Source organism: Psammomys obesus, unplaced genomic scaffold (genome assembly GCF_907164565.1).
Source record: "Psammomys obesus unplaced genomic scaffold, mPsaObe1.curated_primary_1811, whole genome shotgun sequence".
Lineage (NCBI taxonomy): Eukaryota > Metazoa > Chordata > Mammalia > Rodentia > Muridae > Psammomys > Psammomys obesus.
The window spans coordinates 3,303,530-3,327,433 of NW_026591918.1; the positions used below are offsets into that span (position 1 = coordinate 3,303,530).

A 23,904-nucleotide genomic window follows, 5' to 3' on the forward strand; every position below is an offset into this window, starting at 1 on the left:
GCTAGAGCTGGTCACAGTGTGGGCATGGAATGTCAGAGGGAAAGGTAAGTGCAAAGGCCCTGGGGCCGGAATTCATTTGGTGCCTGAAGGTACTTGTGGAGTGGGCAACAGTGAAGAGGAGGTTATAAAATGAGGTGAGCAGGGCCCGGAAGCACACAGGGTGGAGGAGGAAAACAGGGCAAGCTACACTGATGCAAGGACAAGGAAGAGGATGTGCAAGGAGCCAGTGACGAGATGTCGCCCTCCTGCCAGCAAGGGAAGAGGGGCTGGTGGGCGGGCGCACACACGATACAAGGGCCTACCACGTGGTAAGTACTTTTGCTGAGGGCAGCCTCAGAGTCAAGAATGATTGCTTGGCTTTGGGGTCCTCCCTAGGGGTCTTAGGCCTGCGCCTCTGTGGGGTGGATGGTCAGTTGATCTAGAAGGAACTGTGGAGGAAGGAGGGGAAACTGGGTAAAGGAAAGCAGTCAGTGAAAGGACGATGTCACGGTGGAGGCACTGTTTGCCATGTCTGTTGACATCCAAGCAGAGAGTGGCTTTATGGATCAAACCGTATGCTAGCAGTCTCCACTGCCTGGGGCGCTCTGCCAGCCTCCCTGGGGCAGTGTGGGCAAGGCTGACCTGGCCTTTGTCTCCGGCATATGGAACCACGGCTCTCTGCAGCTTGGTTGGTAGGCCACCTGGCTGGGTGGTGCTGTGAGCAGTGGGTGGGGTCTGCGGCCTGGGTGCAGACGGTTAGAAGCCCCACCAAGAAGAGTAGACCTGGCATGCCCAGCAGGCGTGTGCCTTGGACGTGGGACACTGTTCACTTTCTCCTGGCCCTGGGCCCTGGGCCCTGGGCGTCACTGCTGCTCCCTGTCCTCCACGGGGATCTTCTGATTATGACGCAGCAGCTGCCTCTGCTGTGCTCACAGAGATGTGGGGCTTTTCACAGCAGACTCAGCTTGCCTGGACTGGGTGCTAGCCAGCGTCCTGGACAAGTCCCTCCTCTTCCTGCACCTTGGAGTTTCTACCTGAGTCTCCAAAATGCAGTGGAAGATCCTCAGGGCTTTGGGACTGGAAAGGTCATGTTTTGAGTTAGTCAGGGCCAGTAGGCTAGACCTGGCAGAGCCCAAGGATAGTATGGGATGGAGCAGGGAGGGCTGTGACATGAGCTTCTGCCTCATGGACATTGATTCCTTGCTGTCACCTTGCTGTAGCCACGAGCATTACGGAGGTCAAACAAACTTCCGGAAGCCATCAGCAAGTGCCTGGTTAGCCCAACTCCATCTGCCTTTCCCCAATCCTACCCTGCAACTGTGATCTAAATTCGGCAGGCGGGCTCCTTTACTGTTGGGGTTCCTCTAAGAGCCGTAATCCCAGGCCTGGGACTCCTTTCAGACCTAACAAGGAGGCCGTGAACCTCACTGAGCCTCGTGACAGCTTTGAGGACTGTGTGTGTCTGTGCGCATCTCATGCGAAGCGTGTGTTTGCCGCTCCGGGCCTGTGCTGTGGTAGAAAGCGAGGACGACAGCAGATGTTGCCCCCACTTGTCACCAAACTGTCTTGAAATGCTATAAATATTTTCTGAAAGACAAACTTCCCGGCTGATGCGTTAGTGCCTGTTCAGAAGCTGATTCCTGAAAAGTAAGACAAACTGCCTCTTAAATCATAGTTGTTGACCTCAGGTGTAAAAGCTGTTAGCACAGCCATGGGTCAGGATGACTCCACTCCGCCTAAGAGTCTGTGCAGCACAGACATGGAGTGCAGCAGAGAGGAGGGGCCTTGTCTGACTCAGAAGGCTTCCGTAATCCAGCCCAGCCACGCACTGCCACGCACTCGACTCAGTGAGTCCATGTCTCTGAGCATCCGCGTTTGTCAACAGAATGCTGATAGTGGCCACCCCTCAGATCTGGTGCACCTTGTCAAGATGAGCTCACACCCCTGAAAGGTCCGCAGAGATGGCTGTGTTGTGTTCGTTGCAGTGTTCATTGGGCCTAAGGAGTCCTGCCTGGCCCCAGACCACTCTGCCTCTCAGCCCGTATTAAGAATAGCTTCTGGTGGCCAAAACACTTGCTCTTGTCCCTGTCTGATGGAGCTTGGCTGCTAGGGGATCCAGCCTGTGGTGGAGCACCACCGTTCTTGAGTCTGCTCTCGTTTTAACTATTGTATTCATGGTGGCTAAAGCTAATTTTGTATTATGGTAGTGACTTCAAGTAGTACCTTCTGAGAACATCCGTTAGGAGGGTGGGAGCAGTAGCAATGAGCTCATCCCAGTTGTTACAGTTAGGATGCAGTTTAGGTTGCCCTTCCTGTGAGGGCTCATGGAGTTCTGCCTTGAAGCTATGGCTAGGGAGAGGTACTGGAAAGGATAGATTCTGGTTCCCTATCACTGCACCCCCTGTCCCCCAACACATGGAGAAATCCCACACCCAGGGCCCAGGTAGAGGGAGGCTGCTGTGTTCCTACAGAGTTTGGGCCAAGAGTCTGGAAGGATCCTGGCAGCAAAACCATCTCCTACCTTCACACGGACAGTGTGTTTCCCCCGAAGCTCTCAAACCGAGGTCCCAAGCTTGCACCTCATAGCTGGTGTTTCCCAGCCCAGAACCAAGAGCAGGCCTCAGCTACATTGGCCGTGATTTATCCCAGTGGATGGGGTGTGATGGTTGCTCCAACAGGGATGTCAAACACTTGGTGTTATACCCCATCTAGGAATGATAGCCTACGGTGCCATGTAGAATGATGATTCTAAGGCCACATTGGAGCTCTGTAAGAGAGCCCAGGGATTGATTAGTAATGCCTGCCATAGGTGTGGGAAAGAAGCTTGGGGATATGGTGCTATCGTTAGTCACCCAGGATCTTGTAGCTGGATCCCATTGCACCTCTAGAGCTGAACACCAGGATTAGCAAGTGATAGACTGAAAAGTGCCTGTTAGGACTCAGCAGTTACCCCTGGGGGTAGCTCTTGGGGCCAGCCCAGGGCTGGACACACCTGGGTGACCAGGAAGTATGTCAGCCAGAGTCTACAAGGATCACCACAGTCAGGAAATCTACAGAGGTGCGGCCACGGGGAGCACTGCGAGAGAGGCCATTCAGTCTTCATGTTCATGAAGCTCCTCACCTCCATGTGCCCCAGATTTTCCAGGGCACCCCTGGTTTCAGATGCCTGAATAGTGGTGTTTTGTGTGTGTGTGTGTGTGTGTGTGTGTTTCGTTTTTTAGTGGCCCCACCAGCATTTGAACTGTGGTCTGGGGAACCCAGTTGCCGTTTTGTCATTTCCATAGCCTTTGACTCCACCATTGCCTTCATGCCTGCAGTAGGAGGTCAGGCCCCATTCAATCCATTTAACTGCTGAAGAAATGAGGCCTAGGGCTGGCAAGGGACTTGCTTGAGGTCACACAAAAGGTGAATACAGAAACCTGGCCTGAACCCATGGCCACTCATCTCTGGACCACTTCACCATCTTCTCACGCTGATGGCTTGAAAGATGGTGGCCTAGTCTCCACAAATGATGTTTGACCTTGACTGGCTCATTCCCTTCAAGACTCAGTGATCTGGAAAGAGAGACCTCTGCAGCCAAGTGGCCAAGTGTGCATTCTGCCCACTTCCTTTTCCTCAGTTTCTTGATCGGTCAGATGTGTTACCATCAGCACATGGGCTGTGGTGGAAGTCTCCATGGTGTGTATGAGAGCAATGTGGTCGGGTCTGGAGGCCCCAGTACAATCCATGTCCCTACCGTGCAGAGTGGCAGGGCACTCAGCAGGAGTAGCCTGTGCTCTGGCCACTGGGCAGCCACAGGAGCACCTAGAATGCATTCGTGTTCACAGCAAGGCCAAAAGCCCGAGCCCACAGGACAGAGGAATAGTGGCTGGACCCACTGTCCCACTGTGGGGAGGGAGGTGCGTCAGAAGGACTGTGTAAGGAGGCAGCTTGGAGCAGGGTGGGGTGGAGGCCAGAGAGGAAGACACCAGACAGTCGTGAAATGATGTAGCCGGCATCTCGTCACAGTGCTGACCCGGCCTAGCACCCACAGCATCGGAGGAGTCTGGATGAAGCTCAGAGCTCTAGGGAGCAGGGCAAAGCTGAGAAGAGCTGGAGCTAGCAAGCTTTTCCCTGGGGGCAGACACAGAGAGTCCTTCCCTGAGGCCTCGGGGACTGTCTGGTGTTCACTGTCTGATGAACAGGTCTTCACTGTCGTCTTTCTGTCTGCCTGACTGTCTGCCTGCCTGGCTGTCTCTGCTCTCCTCATGCGTCTGAGCGGCAGAAACGGTGCTCCATCACCACGCATCCACTCTCAGGCTGGCGGTGACACCAGCGGCCCATTCAGAGACCTATTCATTCTGCTGCCGGGGCACCGGGCCCGGTTTTAATCATATGTGCTCTACCACGAGCTACAGATGGCTGTATTATTAATAGTCATAATTAATCAGCATCCACGAGATCTTTTCCCCAGCAGCAGATCCTCAGCTTGAGCAGCCCCGGAGGCTGCCCATCCTCACTTTACTAACGGGAAGTGATGTGAGCCAAGGGAGGGGACTCCCCCTGGGTGGAATTGACTGTGGGTCCCTGCTTAAATGCCTGGTCTGGTGACAACCCACAGTGCTCCTGGTGAGGAATGGACTGTCTGTCTCCCCTCCCCCAGTCTCATGTGCCCATAGGATACTAGTCACTAGTAGACACTGTCAATGCTAGGACTGGAGGCCAGTGCCCAAGCTGTGAATGCACTCCAAGGCTTGGCTGAACATGGAGGTGAAGAGGTTAGAGCAAGGAGGGCCTAGCAGTTAGCAGAGTAAGAGGGTCTAGCTCGGCTGCAGGTGGGGAGGCCGTCCTGGAGTGGGGGATGCCGAATGCCAGCATCCTCCCTCTTCTCTGCCCCAGCTGCTGGCCCTTCATCCTGAGTGCCAAGTCCAGCAACGGTGATTTAAACAGCTGCGGCAAGTGGCTTTCTGATTTATGGGGCTGTTGTGAGCAGTGCCATCCACCCAGCACAGCAGCAGTAAGGGCTCCTCACCCGCTCCTGTGGATGGCTGCCGGCCACCTGCTCTCGCTGCCTGTCTCCCTGTCCTGGCCGCCTCCAGAACTACTGTGCATGAGTGTATACCCCCATGTCCCGGCCCATGTCTGAGACCGTGGGCTGTGGGCACCAGAAGCTGCCCACATCCTTGCTCTTGATTCAAGCACTAGTGAACATGCTGTGCCATACAGATGTACCTGTCAGCCCTCAGAGCGGTGGTGGCCCTGTGGGACAAACGTCTGCTTATCAACCTGTGTACACGCCTGCGTTTGACACGTTTATGTACACACATGTGCATCCAGCCGCTGGCTTGCCTTGTGCTATTCACCCTGACCAGTCCATGTGTACTCAGACATGGGATGTACAAGGAGGATGTGTATTCATGCATGTGCGTGTACACACACACACACACACACACACACACACGAAATGTGCAGTGTGTTCCAGGCATCTGGCCTGATCATAGGTTCGTGGATAAAGCCTTCTGCCCTCATCGTTAGGTAAGAATGGCCATGCCAGGAACCCTGCATGCAGTAGGGAGCTAGCCTCACTTTTCCCTGGAGCTCTTTATCCATCTTTCTTGTCCCCACTCCTCATCACCACCCCCAGATCCCCAAGCAGTCTGTTTCTCCCCTACTGCGTCTATCAACTGTGAGCCAGGCCATAGGAAAAGCATTGTGTCACAGAAGCTCATTCCCAAAGCAGGCGGATGAGGGCACCAACCTAGCTTCTGTCAGGACCACGTGGCTGAGGGCAAATCCTTTTACCTCTCCATCCCGTTTTTTCCTGTTTGCTAATGGCTTTAAGGGCAGACATTTTGGAGTTAGGTTCACAGAAAGGTTGCCAGCTAGCTAGGTAAGTCAGGCTCCTTCCCAGTCACATGTGGGAAAAATGACTCTCGCCAGCTGCCAAGAGGTACTTGTGACTTGGTTCTATCTTCGGTGCTAGGGATGGAACACAGGGCCTCACCATGCAAAACAAGCACTCTTTCTTGAAGCAGACTCTTAATAACTTGCCCAGACTGATCTCAGCCTTGAAATCGCTGCCTCGGCCTCCTGAGTACTAGGGTTGCAGCCCTGAACCAGCAGGCCCAACTTCACAGGGTCATTTTGAGGACCAGGTGGACAAAGGGCTCTGAGAAGAAGGTGGAAGGATGGGTGTGATGATGCCCACAGTGTGTGTCAAAGCTCTGAGCATGGACAGCGATGAGGAGTCGATGGGGCACTGGTGACTGATGGAGGCCTGGACCGATATTCTCAAACAGCGACTCTGATCTGGATCTCAGACAGTGACTTCCTCTTTAACTCCATACAAGTCTCTGTGGAACCTGGAGTCTGCCTTTCATGCTGCAGCAGCAGTCTCTCTCTCTCTCTCTCTCTCTCTCTCTCTCTCTCTCTCTCCCTCTATCTTTTTTCTCCATGAAGTGGAGCGAGGATAGGGTGATACACAGTCACATATAGTGAACCCCTAAGGCAGACGCACCTATCACTCTCTTTAGTGATGTGTTGCTGCTATTCGGGTGGCCCTGAATCTGGAAAGGTGAAGAGTGCATGCTGAATGGCATTGCACCAGGGTATGATGCCTATTTGTAAGAGTCTGTCTATGCTTCTAGACTAACTGTCTGCTAGAATCAGCTATGTGGCATCCAGTTCTTTGCAGGGTGGCACACTGAGAATGAGGCTGTTGTTTCTGGTCTTTGCTGGTTACAAGGGAACTGACATTTGGCACCACATAGCTTCCCTACTTGAGACCTGAGGTCACCTTTACCTGCTACCTTTGGTCCACAGGGCAGTTGGACATAGGCCCTGAAAAGAAGCCTGAGGAGGTTGGGAGCAGATCACCTCCCTTCTCAGCCCGGTGAGAGCTGAGGCTTTAAACCAACCCAGCAAGCTGGCAGCCCTGGGCTTAGAGCTGTGGGATTCAAACAGAGCCCTGTTACCAGTGAGTCCCTGGTGGTGCCAGCTTCCTGGCAGCTGCTAGAGTGCAGAGAAGTAGACAAAGTTCCTAGTAGAAATGCTAGGCACCCAGGGCAATTCAGGTAGACCTCAAAGAGACATAGGCAGGGCTGCAGGCACTTGGCACTGAGATAGAAGACAGGCTAGAATGCATGCAGACCTTGAAGGACTGGAAGGATTAGGCTAGTTGGAGAGGGCAGTACGATAGAAGGGTGTGGGTGTAAGGACAAAGGTTTGGAATGGTTCTCTGTGAAAGGCAAACCCTCTCCTATTTGACATCGGTGCTGCACTGGCTCAGATGGTCTTGCCTCTTGCTGAACAGAGGCCATGGGGTAAAGCAGATGGCCAGTAGGGGCGGGGGCGGGGGTGCCCTCAGGCCAGAGCCAAGCCAAGCCAAGTGGCCCACATAGGCCAGAGTCAAAGACCTTGGCACAAGCACTTGAGCTCTCAACTTGAAAGTTAATGATTCATTTGTGGCCAATTTCTGTTGGCATTTGCCTGGAAATTCCCAAGCCTGCCCCTTCCTTTGGCTCGGGAACTCCAAGAATACAGTCTCATCACTTTTACTGAGAGCATTTCACCCACTCTCTGGAGACTAGCTTTTAAACTCGCCATGAGGACTGTGCAGGTTCTCCGTTAGGAAGAACCGGTTCTGGGTGGTGGGCTGGGAACTGGGGTGGGCGGTATTAAGTGTCACAAACTTAGAAGCGCACTGTGACCCTGTGTGCCAGGGACTGATGAAAGGAACCCTGTCTGCATTTAGCTCAGAACAGATGTGACCAGCATCCAGTCTCGGGGTAATGTGTAAAGTGTGCAGCAGTCACAGCTGGAGAGAGCAGGACTCGGCTGGGTAAAGAACGCACTGTCATATGCAAAGGCCCAGGGGGCATGACGGTCCAGGAGGGCTGAGCAAGTGTGGTATGACTGGGGTACAGAGACTCCTGTGAACACAGCAGAGAGAGAACGAGGGAGTGTGAGAGTGGCAAGGGCTAGCAACAGGAAGTCAGAGCTAGGACCAGCTGTGTTTGTTTTGGATTATGGGGTCATTTGCCCATTTGAGTCTTGATTTTGCTGGTCAGCAAGACTTTCTAGATAGCCTGCTCCCACGTTCTGCCCAGGGCCCTGCACCTGTATGAAAGCTGGATTAGAGAGAAGAGGGCATATGTAACAGCACAGGTGAGTGGTGATAGGGATAGACAGGAGCCTTGAGACATTGGCAAGAACACAAGTGAGGGAGGGGCCTAAGCATGATGTCACTGTGAGTCTTAGAGTGAACAAAGCAGTGTTGGTTGGAATCAACCTCAGGAATTCCATGTTCCTGGCAGGCTGCAGAAAGCTACCCTGGAGGTCACCCCCATCTCATGGGAACCATGTGGCTTTCCCCAGTCTAAATGTGTATCTGTCATAATGTGTACAGGTCGAGCCCAGGAAGGCAAAGTTGATGGCATAGCGGTGTCTGGATTCAGGGTCCTACCTCTGCATTAGCTTGTACGTACCCATATCTCTAACTCCATAGGATCCTGCACCCTGAAGAATATTCCCTGAATCCCAGGCCACTCTTCCTGCATGAAGGTCCAAGCATCCGAGAAAGAGACCCTTTTCCGCTCCCCTGCTTTGCAGACTGAAATTCTCCTGGTGATGTCTTGACAGTCCCTGGTGTGATCGCAAACATCTACTCTCCATAAAACATCTCCCTGAGACGGCAGCTTGCTCTGACAAGGGTGTGATCCACTCTTGGCAGGGCCTCTGCTGCAAGCAACAGCCCTGAAAAACACTCAGGAAGACCAATGTGTGCTGGGCATCTCGAGCGAGGCTGGGCAGGCTTAGGCTGAGCAGCCCAGCTGGGCCTGGGATCCTCACATGGCCTCTGGCTGTGCCTGGTCCCTTCACTGTGAGGTGGGGCAGTGTCAGGTGTCTGCTGGCTCCCACAGCCTTGGTGTCTGGGGCCTTGGCATGGTTAGGCAGCAGTGGGGAGCCTGTCTCCCAAGGGTAGTATTGCCAAGCCTGTCTGTGGCTGAAGGCAGCAGGGCCTTGGACCTACAGCCTCAGGCCTGCGTCACACTGGCTTAGGTGTCCTGAATCAGAGCCAGGAAATGGATCTGCCATACCATTGTGGTGGGGATGCTGGCCCGAGCAGCTGGGGCAAACCTGCCTGTGTATACTGAGGGTGATACTCACTCTCTTATACCTTCTGCTCCCTAGCCAGCAGCTGTCACTCAAGCAGGTCAGCCCTTACCTGGTCTATCCCCTTCATGCTATTCCCCACTTATCCTCAGGGCAATTTTCCATTCCCATCTAAGAATTTCCCCAGGAGTTACTTCAGTGACAGCCTCATCCAGCCACGGCTCTCCCCTCTTCTCTGCATCACCTCCCCATGGGCCTCTAGTCACACTTTCTTTCAATGGCTTCCCCACCACCGTTCATTAGCCCCTGAGGGCCTTGAGGCTTGTTTGTTTGTGCATCCTGCAGGCCTGATATATAGTAGGTGCCCAATAAAAGCAGGCTGGATTTAATTAAGAGGCTGCTGAAGGCGGTGCTGGAGTCTCCCTTTGTTAATGATGTGGGGAAGAGTGGAGGGTTGCACATCTGCAATTGCAAAGCCTCACTTCCTTGTCCCCACATCCCCCTACCCAAGGTGACTGCTGGGGCTGGGGCCAGCCTGCTGCTGGCCTCTCTCCAGCCACTGTCTTCCTTGCTGGCAGGAGCTAGCTCCCGGGGCTGCCCGAGTGATCACTCCAGAAAACACCCCAGTGGAAACTGCATGAATGATTGATAAGGGCTGAGAGCTGTTTAATATTTTCCTCCTGTTTAATGGCTATCAATAATTTAATACGCTCTCTGTATGTTTTTAAGAAATAGCACCCATTTTGCCGTCTCCGGTTTAGCGGGCTAAATGATTTAAGTGTTGGAAGTGTGCTCAGAGGAGCGAGGTGGAGGGAGTCAGAAATCTGGAGTCTAGAGGGGGTGGTAATGAGGACCACCACGGCATCTTGGTCTGGCTGTGTGTGTGTGTCTGTGTGTGTGTGTGTATGTGTGTGTGTGTGTGTGTGTGTGTGTGTGTGTGTGGTGGGGAGCTGTGTAAAAGGGCCAATGCCTTTCTGCTAAGAGCAAGATAATTGCTTTTCTGGAGCCTCACTGAGCAGCAGCCGAACAGCTGTTGCTCCCCCAATCCTGCCCCATGCTAAGCTTGTGGCTCTGGAGGCTTAGGGCCTGGGAAGGAGCTGAGCTGGTACCACCACCATAGGATGAATCCCCCAAACTTACCCCTCCTGCTTCCTGAAACTTTCGAATCATTGTTAATGAACGATGTGTTCAGGCCACTGCCCTGGAGGGCTGGTATCCTCCAGAGAGGCTTGCGGAGGTGGAGAGGGATATTCAAAGTTGATAGTCCCTGGACCCAGAAGGGCCTGGAAGGTCACCTACCAGTGGCCCCCATCTTTCTAGATGCCGATCATCTGGGAGGTCTTGTTAACAATTTAAATTTCTGGGCTGTCTTCCAGACCCACATTCTCTCCGGGGAGAGGACAGGACGCTGTGGGCTCAGCAATCATCTGAGTGATTTGGTCCTCAGGGAAGTTTGAGAAATCCAAGTCCAGCTTGCTGCTGATCTCCCTGTGACCTCACAGGGCCCACCCTCTGCTTGCACACCTTTAGGAATGGTGTACTCACCCCACCTACCCCTACATATACAAACAGATGCCTTTCCAGCTGGTCTTGTATAGCTGTCTTCTCTCCTACAGGATAGACCTCCTTCGGGGTACCTGGTGTCCTTCCCTCACCCAGCCTGGCCTTCCGTGGGCTCACCTATGACTCTGCTCAGTAGGGGCTTCCTTTCCTAGCAAAGATTGTCCGAGGCAGGGAGTAGGTGTTGTGGGCTGTGTAGACAAGGTAGCTGCAGAGCAGGAATAGTTGCTGGCACAGTGGAGACAGAAAGTGACTCGAGACTTATAGTCACCTTGATCTATTGGGGCTCATGCCTTCCACTGAAGAGGGAAAGCAGAGCTATCAGAGATGGCTGAATTAGCTTGCCTTTCAAGTGGGTGGGAGCTAAGGTGTTAGTGGTCATACATATATTTAGGACAAAGCTGGAACTGGGAAGATGAATGCAAGAGGTCCACAGAGGGTTAGTTGTATGTGCCTAGGCCCTAAAGTTGGGGCTCAGCTGAGACCCTGTTACCCCCAAAAGGTGGGAAGGCTGCTGTGCAGGCTGGGACTGAAGGGCTACCCTGAAGGATCGAAGAGAAGTCAAAGTCCTGGTGTGGTTCCACACTTCTTCCTTTGCCTGTCGAGGCTCTTTGGTTTTAGTTTAATAGATAATTATGGGAAAATGGCATGCATTTGTGATGTCATCTACAGTAAGAGAAGCCCTTAAACCTCCTCACCGTGGAAACCTCTTTGCACCCCCAAGTTCAGCCTCACCTTCAGTCTTTACTGGGATGAAGATGACAGTGAAGGAATGTTGTCTTGTCTCATGCTGGCCTATGAACTGTGTTACCACAGAATCACTGTGGGGTCTCTGCCCTGGGGGAAGAGGAAGTAGAGTATACCACATAAGCCCAATGGGCCTCTGCTTGAAGAGCCTTTGGAGTCAGAAGAAAAAGACTCATCCCTGCCTGAGATAGGCTCTGTCACCTCCCACCCAGAACTGTGTCAGCACATGTGGGCCTAGAAAAGGTTGGGAGGGAGGTCCAGAAAGGCTTCCTGGAGGGGGCATCACTTGGCATGTTGGGAAGGGGCAGGGCATCCGGGTGCAGAGTGAGGCAGCTGTGGAGAGCAGCAAGGTGGGTCAGCAGGACTCTCCAGGGAAGGGCTAGACCTGTCATTCAGGCTGGGGCCTCAGGACTGTTTTCATCTGCTATTCAAGTGTTACAACTGCTTAGAAAAGTCCTACCCTACTTGTGCAGCTGGATAAATTGTCTCAAAGTGAACATGCTTGTGTAGCCACTGCACCACCATGAAACACAACATTCCATACTCCCTAAAGGGCTGTGTATTCCTCTCAGACACCACTCCTGACATGCAAAGGATTATGACTTGTGTAGAATGCTCTTAGTTAGCTCTTCCACTTTAAAAGGAGCGGCCTGGACGGGGGAAGAAGGCACGCTCTGCCAGAGGCCCCTCCTACTAGTCTGGGAGTCCCTTAGGCCAAGTGACTCCTCCAGTACCCTGAGGCAGAGCAGTGGACTGGGCTGCTGGCTGTGGGATGCTTCTCCCTCTGGCAAAGTGGAATGCTTTCTTCTGAGGTCCTACAGCTTTCAGAGAGTCAAGGTCAGAAGGTAGACCTCCTGTAGCTGGGCTCTTCACACCAGTGAAATGCCAGTTTCACTGAATCTTGTTTTCTCAAAGCAAGCTTGAAGGCTTGCACAGGATTGCAGGTGAAGAGCCAGCATGCCTGTGATACAGCCTCAAGTCCCCTTTTTCTTCTTTACCTTGGTCAAAGAGGTCTCCAAGTGTGTTTGCTCCCACGTCTGGCTTTCAGATCAGTACTCTGTTGGTGGGATTTCGGTGCGTTGCTGGTAGAGTTAGGGGTCACACCCTCTCGATACTTTGAGGGAGCACACGTGATGCACTGATTTGCCCGTTCTCTGCCTGTGTTTATGTGGAAAGTGCTCACTCTGGGGCTCTTGAGCCTGGCACTGATGAACCACACTGGGCCAATGTGAGAATCGCTGCAGAATTGCTGGGCCACAGGCTAGCCCACCATACTGCTGTTTCCTCACCCTCCTCTAAAATGGAGATACTAGTGTGCTCCAACCGCAGTGTTTTGGGTCCAGAAGAGAATTTAAGAAAGGCCTGTAGATGAGCTTGCTGGCATCTTTACTCATTGACAGCTGTGGAGATGCTACAAGAGGGTCCAAGCTGCACTGCCCTCTCTGAGCCCACCTCAGGCCTCCAGGCTGGAAGATGTCTGTCTGGGAGGCTGGGCAGTTTGTCCTGAGAAAGCTTTCTCTCCTCTGGCACTTTTTTTCTAGCCCTACGGGCTTCCCATCTTCCATAGCTGATCCTCAACATTTAGCCCTCTGAACACACACACATCTCTACCATGTTCTGGAGCCAGAGAGTAGGAAACCTTTGAGGATGCTCTGGAGGCCTTCTAACTGAAGGTTCATGGGACCTGACCCACAGGTTCACCCTCACTGTACCAGGATTGCTGTCCTCTTTGCTCACCTCCTCCCACCTCTTCTCCATCCAACACCAAATGGTCCCAGTGGCCCTTGATAACAATGTCAGAAAAGGTACACTAAGGCCTTGGAAATCTGGGAGAGACTTGGTCAATACGCAGCAAACCTGCAGAGAACAGAGGCGGGTGGTCAGAGAGAGCCTCCCAGAAGGCCCTAGCATGAGCTCCTAGGCCACTTGGACTTGGAAAGATAAAGAGACCCAGCTGGAGGCCAGGAGGCCTGCTGAGGGGGTGTAGTGGTGGTATGCTATCTATCTGCAGGCTATAGCAGCACTGAGATTGATTTTAGGATCTCAAGTATGAATTTGAGGACCCTGTGCCTTTGCTAAGAGGAACTACAGCCCCCAGTTTCCATAGAGCTCCCCTTGGGCTTGTGGCTGCCTTTTTCCTGGGTGGTTTGAGGGACCTAGGCAGGCTGGACCTAGGGTTCAGCTAGGGGTCTCAGGACTTGCCTGCAGGCCTGAACCCAGAGCTCACTGTCCACTCTGCGTTCTCTTGCAGGACCTGTGACCACTCTTTTCAGACACCATAGAACCTACTCACCACCTTCTTCACCACAGCCTCCTTCCCCAGCATCGCAACAGCCTTGAGTGGCGATCCACTGGCAGAAGCCTTGGCAGGTGAGTCGATGGGCCAGCTGTATTGGTCCTGAGAATCTTCCGCGGAGCGGTGGGCAGGTAGCCACCTGAAATAGACAATATGACTTGAGCTGGGTGGGGAAATGGCTCGTTTCCCGGTTTCTATTTTGTTCCTGGGCTCCCAAGCCAGAAAGGAGAGGGCATGGGTCTAGCCTGGGTGTTGGACACATGCTTTTATTCTTTTTGTCGGTGCCCTGTGTAGGCTTAGTAGCTCTCTCCCTCCTGCTAAAGGATTTGCCTTCTAATCTGGTTCATGGAGATCATAACAGTAGGCATAGTAATAGTAATGTCCTCTGCTCCTGTGGGCACTTGACTGTGTGCTGGTACGATGCCAAGCATTTCCCCTCCAAAACTGCCCTTGAGAAAGCGGCTGACACCATCACCATTGTACAGATGAGGAAACTGAGCCTTGGGCAGGAAGTAACTTGCCCAAGACCACACCTGGGAAAACATGGCTTCAAGTTCAGATCTGTGCACCCTTGAGTCCTGTCCTGGTCCCCCATTCTGTGGCACCTTTTTGATGGTGGGGCTGAGTGTCCTCAGAAGAGGCAACTCAGTGCAAAAGGAGAAGGCTTCCGCAAAGTGACAGTGGCTGCTGGTTTCTATGATCTGGCGTTCTCTGATCCGGTTCCCTCTAGGAATTGGCCATTTCACATTGGATGGGGTAAGTGAGGCCTAGAGAGGATAGGCTACACAGACAGGAAATGACAGGGCCAGAATTGGTATTGATTAACCACACTGAACCCAAGCCGCCCTTTCTGCTGTGATTGCTCCCTGGAATAAGAATGGCATCTATAGTAGGCAGAAAGCCTAGACTTGAACCCTGGGTCGTTGAGTTGGCCTGGAGAAGGAGAGAAAGTTACTATGTTTATTTAGAGGGGAAACAGGAAAACTAAGCAGAGGGACACAGCTCCTATAGAGAGAGTCCTAGGGAAGCAAAGTTAACTCACAGCTATTTGGGCCTACACCCGAGGGCCTGTGAGAATCTGTCAGAACCAAGAGCAGCCGTAATCATTGGCAGGGCCCAGTGAAAAATAAAAATCAAAACCTGTTGTTCACAAATTATCAAGGACTTCAAGATGGTGATGGCACAGTGAGATCCTTTAAAGCTTGAGGACCAATGTGCCAAAGGGTGGCCCACGAAGTCAGGCCTGCACAGAAGTGGAGTGGCATGGAAGCAAGCAAGCAGGTGCCCACCGCTTAAAGTCATAACAGGCCTCCTGACCCTGCATGAAGCCGCCTGGCCTCTGAGCCTCATCCACTCCCACAGCAGGGGGCTCTGTGTTGTCAGAGTCCATCTTCTCTCAAGCAGCTGGACATGGGCTGCATTAGAGGTTGTAGGAACTCTTTTGGTTATGCTGTTCCAGCCTGCCCTAGAGTCCGGGCTCCCCAATCCCATTCCCCCTAAAACTGGCAGCTTGGGTTTTGTTTTTTTTGTTTGTTTGTTTGTTTGTTTGTTTTGTTTTCCAAGTGCACCAGACCAGGCAGCATGTGTGACAAGGGACAGAGAGAAGGGAAGATGCAGCAGCAGCATCCAAGCTCCAGTGAAGTCCAGAGCTTTCAGCTTGCAGAGCCTCCAGGCTGGACTTCCCCCACCCCATCCCCCTGCCTGTTTCTGTCAACTTGTTCTTGTGGCTTGGATGCATGCAGCCTTCTGTACCCCAGTGCTTCAACCAGGTGCCATTTCTTGTGGTTCTCTGAAGTGGGCAAAGTGCTCACACAGCTCATTAGCTCTCCTAAAAGGCATTATTTCTATTGGCTGGGTGTCAAAATAGAGGCTGTGAGACCTAAACCCTCTCCAAGCTTTTGGGCTGTGGTGGGATCCAGCCAGGCCATGAGATGGGTGATGGCCGTAGAGGGCCCTACCTGAGTCTGCCCTAGAGACTGACTTTTTCCTCTTTTTAACTTCAACGCCTGGTACTAGAGAGGCCCTGGCTTCTAGGCTGCTGAAGATGACCTGGCAGGTCCTGGAGGTTTGGCCCACCAGAGTAAAAGCAGCCATCAGGCCTGCATATTCGGAAGGGATACACCTCAGCCCACACAAAGCTTGAGCAAGCCACTAACTGGACAGAGGAGAGTTGCTTCTAACCATCACAGCTGGAAAGGGCAGATGTAGAGGAGAGGGTGTCCTTCTGTGACTGGAATGTATAAAAGGCACACCGCATGGATGCACTGAATATCACATGGTTAACAATGTGGACTCAGGGCTTAGGCTTTGGGGTCTCTCTGGCTCTATTTCTCCATTTTTTTGAATTTCCTCATTCTAGTGTCAATGCCTCTTTGAGCCCCATCTGCAGGTGAGGGAGTTGTCCACTGGTCACTATGCCTCTAGCAGGGCCTGGGGGTGGGGGGTGGGTAGCAGGTTGGGGTGTGTGACATGGTTGACCCTAGCTCTGTGGACCCACACAGGGGCAGTTCCTAGAGGGAGGCTTGCCAGTGGAGCCACTGAGAAGACATAGTGGGAAGGGGTTGGGGAGATCCGGGTGCCTGAGGAGGTGATTCCCTGCGTTCCGTGGGCAGCCACATGACAAGAGCCACACTCCTGCCCCACCAGCCCCCAGGCTCCAGGGTATGATGTCATGCCTCCGTCCTGGCAATCACCTGTAGTCTGTGCACTTCTTGGGTTGAGCACAGTGTGGGCTGCCTGAAAAGGCCTTGGGTGCCAAAGCCAGCACGCAGGAGGCTGGCTGGGCCCAGCCTGAGGTCATGCAGAACTGGACTTCCAGGGCCGCCTGTGGCATGCCTGTCAGTCTTCAGTCCAGCTGAGAATGCATGCCCCAGCCCCTGCCCGGAATTTGTGGCCTCCAGGCCACCCCTCCACCAGCAGCCTCTGCAGCCTGTCCTGCCCCACCCCCACCACTACTCAGCCTGGAGCTGGATATAGCCTACAGCCCGCTGCTCATTCCTGACCCTGTGGGGTCAACAGGGTGTGGCTGCCTTTCCACCAGACCTGCTATGTGACCTAGGATAAGTCCCGGCCCTTCTCTGATGCTGTTCCTTAGCCTATACGAACAGAAGGTGAAGTTCCGAAAAGCAACAACAATGCAGTGAAAGCTGAATTTGTCCTGTTGTGCAGATGAGGAAGCTCACAACACAGAGAGACTAGGAAATCTCCCTAGAGTCACACAGCCATTGCTGGAGCTGGGATCAAGCCTAGTTTCCTCTGAAACCATATGTTCTCCCTGCTGTCGGACTGGCTGTCACAGTCACTGGTACCCATGTTGAGCCCTCATGCTAAAAGGGAATGGTGGTGAGGATGAGCATGAGTCTAAAGTAGCAGTCACAGAACTGTGATGCACAGGTACCGAACTGTCCAGTCAGGGAGGATGAAGACCAAGGAAGTAGCCAAGGAGCATTCCTTGAGGATGGCAGGAAGCAATGCAGTGTTCTTCACAGATCTGCTTGGGGTGTCTGTGTTTCCTGAGAGCCTTACAACCAGCCAGGAAGATCTATCTACTCAGCCACAGCTGGAAGCAGGTGCTTCTGAAGCTCCTGAGGGCTCCAGAGCCCATCTTCCTTCTGTAATGGGAGCAAGAGCTGCTTTCTGGGAACTGAGGTCCAGCCTCAGCCTCCATACTGGAGATAAGAGCCAGAGCCTCGGTTCCCAGGCTGGAGGAACAGGAATGGGGCTGGCTTACTGCTGTAGCTGAACACTTGGCCCCACTAGGTCTTGAAGCCCCCAGTAGCTTTTCTGGGAGGGAAAAGCCCACCTACCCAATGGCAAGAAGAGGATAGTCCAAGGGAGAGCCAAGTGCCACCCTCTGCCATCATCTGCAAATCTGTTGGTCCCTCACTCCTCAGGGGCCCGAACTCAGCTCAGGAGGTTGGGGTGGATGTTCCTGATGGACACGTTGGGATTGCAGAAGCCCAGAAATTAGCCTAAGGACACACAGCTTCATTATGGCAGACACAAGAGGCTATGACTTGGGTAGATGGCATCCTTCCCAACGTGGGCAAGCTTGGGTTTCTCTCTGGCTTTACCACTTAACTATCTATGCAGGAACGAGGGCCCATAGAGATACAGGGAATTCTTCCTCCCACTGAGGTTTGACTGGAGTTCACCTTGCTCTTGTCTATGAGGCCCATACCCAGGCCACTCTTATAGTGAAGGACAACTCTGCCTATGCCTTTTGTCTCTGGGTCCAAAGCTTCCACATACTGTAGCAAAGGATCCTAAGCTGGCTGCGTGCTGTCTTAAATCATCAAAATGTCACACTCTCTCCCAGGGAAGGAGTATGCTTCAGAAGCCACCTGGCCAAGTTCCCCTTGGCAGATGGAGACCTGAGGCCGAGAGGTAGAGATATACCCAGTCACACAGCATGGCACTTCATCCTTACACCCACGCACACTGCCTTCCTGAACTACTCTGCCTGTATGGACGGTGGTGACGCTGACAATGGGGACCAGCAGTAGTGACCAGAGCCCTGTGTTTACTAAAAAGCAAAGTCAACTGAGAAGCTATGGCTGCAGAGTGGAACCAGGGATGTTCAGTTGTCTGTGGAGACTCACCCTGAAGGGGCCGAGGAGCCCAGCTCTGTGAAAACACATCACTGCCTTCTGTCATGGTCATCCCAATAGTGACACCTCCTCCACCCTGACCCATTTACTTGGGTCAAGATGCCATGAACAAGGACAGAAAGTGGACTGGAGATCAGAGCTCACCCAAGTCCTCATCAGCTCCGTTCACAGAGGGATGCCAAGTGCTCATCTACCCTGCATTCTGCGAGGCTATGGTATGGTGTTCCTGTTACCTAGGGTAAGGGCCTTCAGCCGATCCTGAGCTGGACCGCCAGCATCCAAGCCACAGGAAAAGCTGGGCAGCCAGGCTGCTCCAAGGACTGTGTAGAGGGCTGAGGGGGTGATAAAGGAAAAGGGTGAGTAGATGGCCTTGGAGGTGCAGATGCCAGAAGAATGGAGTTTGTAACTTTCTTCTAACTCCCTAATATTCCATTTCCGTGCCTCAGTTTCCCTTGGATTTTCCCTGGGCTTCAGGCACCAAGGAGCCACCTCCAGGCTTTGGTAGGAACATCTGCCTTTGGTCAGCACAAGCTGTGCTTGGGGTTTTGCTGAGGGAGTGACAGAACTGTCTGGGTCCTCGAGAAGGGGGGAACAACTGGCCGAGGAAATTGCAGTTGGACTCAGGGCTTATCCCTGGCTAATGAAGGCCAGCTAAAGACTCTAAGAGATTCCCAGCCTTGACCATTCAGGGAGGGCAGGGACTGGCCTTACTGTAATTCTACCTGTGGGCTTGGGAGAATGGCCTGATGTGGGCATCCTACCTTCCCTGCCTTCTGGGAGAAGCTGGCGGCAGGAAGAGGTGGTCCCCCAAGGTTGTGGTAGGCGGGCACACTCTGGTGCGAGTGCAGTGCGTGGGGAGGTCAATATGGCCGCCGCCACTCTCTAATCAGTGGCGGTGCTAGGGCCATGCGGGCTCCTCCCCGTCACTCCACAATGCGTGTCAAGCGTTTGTTCTCACTTCTTTCCTGTCAGTAACTACAGCCACAGGCCTCAGGGACTCCAAGTCCTGGGATTGCATGACTCTCCTGTACCCTAGCTGTGTGCACAGCTGCCTACAGCAACTGGGGGCAAAAGTCCCTGAACCCAAAGCCTCTCTGTGACCCTTGTTTCATGTCATTCTCATCATGCCAGCTGGGTATAAGCCTGATTCCAATGGGGAAAACTAGAGTCAAAGAAGACAGGATGTTTGGCCAAGGACATACAGCCAATTCAAAATTAAGCTGAGGGTCAGGGGCCCTGGCCATGCTCCTCTGGGGACCAAGCAAATGTTGCCTGTACATTAGGAAAGCCACAGGCTAGTGCTGCTGAAGGCCCAGACGAGGCAAGGCCTCTCTTTCTTCCTTCCTGGACTTCATCTGCTCTAATTGGCCACAAGTGCTGGTGGTGCTGACATTTACCTGGTAGGGAGAAGGGCCTCTCCCTCTTGCATCAAGATACTAAAAATAGTTAGGGCTGGCTTCCCACAGCCCCTGCCCAGCCTTCTCTTGCTCCCCACCTCAGTGACCTTTTTCCTGCCTTGGCCCCACCTTGCAGTCTGAGGAGGAATCTCTACCAGGCCTCTATGTCCTCCAGCTGTCAGGCAGAGGCCTGACACCTCCCTTTCCTTTCCTCCCTGTGGGCACTCCCTGTCTACAGTGGTCCATTCCTGGACTCCAGCAGGGGGCATGCTCTGGTCCCCAGTGATCTGGTGCTCAGTTGTCATTGCTCTGTGCTGGACCCAGACACAGTGAGGCCTTAATCCCAGTACTGTTTGTCCATCTTTGACATTTCAGCAATAAAGAGGAGCCAGGCTTTGGCATGGACGTTGAGAGCCTGTGTGTATCTCCATTTTTTAAATGGACAGCATCACGTGACCATTGAGTATGACAAGGACGTATAGAAAAGGCTGGTTGAGACTCTGAGTCCCTCTTGGGGCTTTTCTCATACAGCTACTCTGGGAACTTAATAAATGAGAATGATTTGCAGGAACAGGAAAGGAACTTTCCAGAACAGGCTAAGGATTGGCAACTTGACGTCCTTCAGGTCAGGGCCTCTTGCCCATTCCCTGTACACTTCCAGCATGGCCTGCCATGCCTGCCTAGCCAGTGTTTGTCTCTTTCGTGTCCTGGGTCAGCATGACCAGAAGTATGTGGACACTGGCCTTCATCCAGTGGCTGGCTGGCTTTGGACACAACCCAGTAGAAACAGAAGTGGTTTTCCAGGTTTGGGCTTGTGCCTGGCACATGGTCTACAACAGGGTGCCTCGGTTTCCTCAACTGAAACAGTATAATGATCTAACCGACCCCAAGTAATGTGAGGGCTCAGTCATCAGCACATGAATTCGCAGAAAAGTGCATCCAGTCCTCGTGCATGCCGAACGTGTCCGTCTCGGCTGGCCTTCTGCTAGCGAGGCTAGTGGCACAGTTGGTGGTCATGACAAGTGGCCACCTGCTGTGTTGAGTGACTGGTGTCAGCTGCTGAGCACAGCACATGGGATGCCGAATTCAGTCTTCAAACCTCCCCACACCAGGTCCTATTATATCCTGCATTCCAGATGAGGAAACTGAGGCACAGAGAGGCCACCCACGGTTGAAAGGGGGTGGAGCTGAAAACCAGAATCAAGGCTCAATCCAGCCAGAGTGACAAACAGCTGAGGATGCCTAGCACTACCCCAGTGTTAGTTTAGTGACATGTTCCAAATCCTGGAGATTCGTTTCTCTTCTGGGTGACACAGCCAACTCTGGCTGGTTAGAGCGCCTCTCCTCCATAGACTGCTTGGATCTCCCTCAGCTTGGGGACTTACTTGCTGGGTCTGTCTGGACTTGGCCCCTCCCATGCCTTATAGACTGCTCCCTGCTGGGTGCCGGTCACCCCTGCCCATGTTTCCAGACCTACCACTGTGTTCCCCTCCAACTGCTCTTCTGCAACCTTCTCAGGAGGGTTCTAGAACATGAGTCAGGTCTTTGCCTGGGATGCCCCAGTAGCTGGCTGATAGATTATTGTCTGCTATTTATCAGACCTCAGTTCCCCCATTAGCACAGAGGGCCTCGGCAGCTCTCCTCCCATCCTTCTGAAGATTTCTGGAACCTCTTATTTTATTGTTATCATGTTTGTGATATGTGATCAAGGTACTCAAGAGCCATGGTCCCATGTGGAGGTTGCCTTCCTTCCCCCTTGTCTGAGAGAGCTTCTCTCGTTTGTTCTTGCGCACACAGGACTGGGTGGCTTTTGAGCTTCTGGGCATTCTCATGTCTTTGTCTTCCATCTTGCTGTCAGGGCACTGGCATCACAGATACACACTGCTGCCTCTCTCTTTGCAGTAGTTCTGAAGTACTTACTCTCACGCTGCATAGGACTCAGATCCTATGCACGGTAAGAGCTTACCTGTGGACTCATCCATCTCTCTAGCCCTGGAACTTAGGAGGGAGGGAAGAAGGAGCCCCACCCACAGCCCTAGCTGGGCCTTTCTGGTGCAGTGATGGAGAACGTCATTGACAAAGGAGAAGTGTCAGCAGAGGGACAGAGCAGAGCTGGAGACAGCTGCTGGCCTATGTTGCCCCTCCCCGGGGCCAGCACTTTCTGGATGAGGAGCCGGTGCTTCTTGGGGTTCTGGGTCAATTCTTACTGATATATAGACTGTATTGCATGCTAAAGCTGGACCTCCCATGAAGAAGCCTGTGACATCATTAACACACCGCTCTCCCTCATCCCTGTGCCCTTTAATCATCTCCGGTCTGTGTTCCTCTCACTATCTTGCTCCTGCCAGCAGCCATGTTGCTGCCTCTATGTCACCCTCTCCGACCCTCTCTTTCTTCCCAGCTTTCCATTGCCACTGGGGAAAAGTCCAAATTACAAGATGCCATCAAGGCCATCTCCCTGGCTCTGAGAGCTCTGTGAGCTGTTTGGGCCTCTTAGCCCACCTGAGACTTCTGAGCCTCCGCCTTCAGTGGTAGGTGGTTTTGTGTGGGCCTGGTTTTGTGCCTAGTCCATTCCCAGCTTTACTGTGGACTCAGTGCTTTCTAGACCAGAACAACAAAGCTTTTACTGTTTCACCACCCCCTTCTCAGACACTACCTAGAACTGTTGCCCCCAATTACCCAGTGTGGCTCAGGCCTAGCTTCCGGATGCTGGAGCTGAGCTGCCTGTGTGATCACATGGATGTTCAGTTTTAGAGAGGGTTGAGCATCCGTCCAAGGGTGGGGAGGAGCAGGCTCATGTGGTAAGTATAGGCATGTGCTCCCAGCTCCATGGCTATGTGACTTCGGGTAGCCCAGATAAGCCTCAGTAGTATAATTTATGATGTGTGGGTAACAATAGTGTCTTCATCACAGACTACTGGAATTGAATGAAGGGACATAATAAGAGTGTACAGGGTCCTGGGACATTATAAGGATGATAGGCACAGTGCTTTGCTTGTCTTTTTTTTTTTTTTTTTTTTTTTTTTTTTTTGGTCAGAACAGGGAAGTACTTTATTCTCAAACTGTCAGCCATCTTCCAAAACTGCCTTACTCACTCTTTGCTGTGACTTTCCCTTTTGCCCACCCCTGCCTTTGTTCTGTCCTAGGCTCCTGAAACGCCAAGAATCCCAGCCAGTGTTTGCTGGTCTGTGTTGCCACTTTGTCACCCCATCTCCACTGAGCATCTTCTAATCTGACTACTCCTTAGGGTTCACATATTTTTATCCCCAGGGGTTGGGGCTGATAACAGTGTGTTGGTCGAACGAACCCATGTTCAAGCAAAATCATCTTCAAGAACAACATGGCTGTGACCAGCCAGGACCCTGGGTCTACCCACAGGCTGCTGAGGACATATCCGGGCCACCTGGAGCCAGGGACAGCACCCCCCTAGATTCTGGGGAGCTCAGCAGGCACCATGGGAGGTGATTTGCAGCGGACTCCTCTGTGGTTCAGGCCTTCTTTGAGCTGTGTGGCTGGCTGTGTTTTCTTTGCTGAGGTCCTGCCCCACCCCCATCATCCTCTGTTAAATTGTGTTATTATATTTAAACAAATCAATTCCATTGCAGAGTTTTCCCGTCCTAATGATGAGTTTGCAGTGCAGATGCCATTGATTTCTTACAGCCCTGAAAACCAGCTGATGAATGGCGCCCGGTGCTTCTTTGGAGAGGCACTTAGACAGCCCTGCATGTGCCCCAAGCTTCCTAGGGACACCGCCCGGCCTCGCCCCACCCTGCCCTCAGCTGCTGCCTGCATTTGAGACTGAGGTCATGGGCTGAAGAAGACCCCAAGTCCCTCCCTGGGTGGAAGGAATGTCCTGCTACTGCTCCAGTGACACGGAGTGAAGATTTTTATTGCTTTTGGCCCCAGGCAGGACTTACAGAGCAGAGAGGACCCCAGGTGTGATCCTAACTTGTAAAAATCCTAAGCACCTTCCTTCTTAGGAGTTGGCACCTGTTCCTTAGACCTGCTGAGTTTGCCAGTAAAAGCCATTTGAGCCACTTCTGGGAGGGGAGGTAAGGGAGGGTCCAGAGCTGCCCATGCCGGAGAAGTTGGAAGGGCTTTCCTTTGGGAAATCTGTCGGAACCCACAGTGTTCAAAGACACTGTTTAGCTGCCACCCAGGGCTTTGGCTCTCAGAACCCTGCCTTGCCTGCTTCTCTGAGTTCCTGTGGGCAGGGACTACT

At 52.9% G+C, this 23,904-nt stretch overlaps 1 protein-coding gene across 5 annotated transcripts in view; it reads left to right on the forward strand.

Moving 5' to 3' along the window:
- Positions 1-23,904, forward strand: part of Zmiz1 (zinc finger MIZ-type containing 1) — a 201,262-nt gene that overhangs the window by 30,366 nt on the left and 146,992 nt on the right. For all 5 annotated transcript variants that reach the window (XM_055612239.1, XM_055612236.1, XM_055612235.1 and 2 more), the window contains exon 2: positions 13,631-13,749. The gene's annotated coding sequence lies outside the window, so the exon portion shown is untranslated. The remainder of the gene's footprint in view (positions 1-13,630; positions 13,750-23,904) is intronic.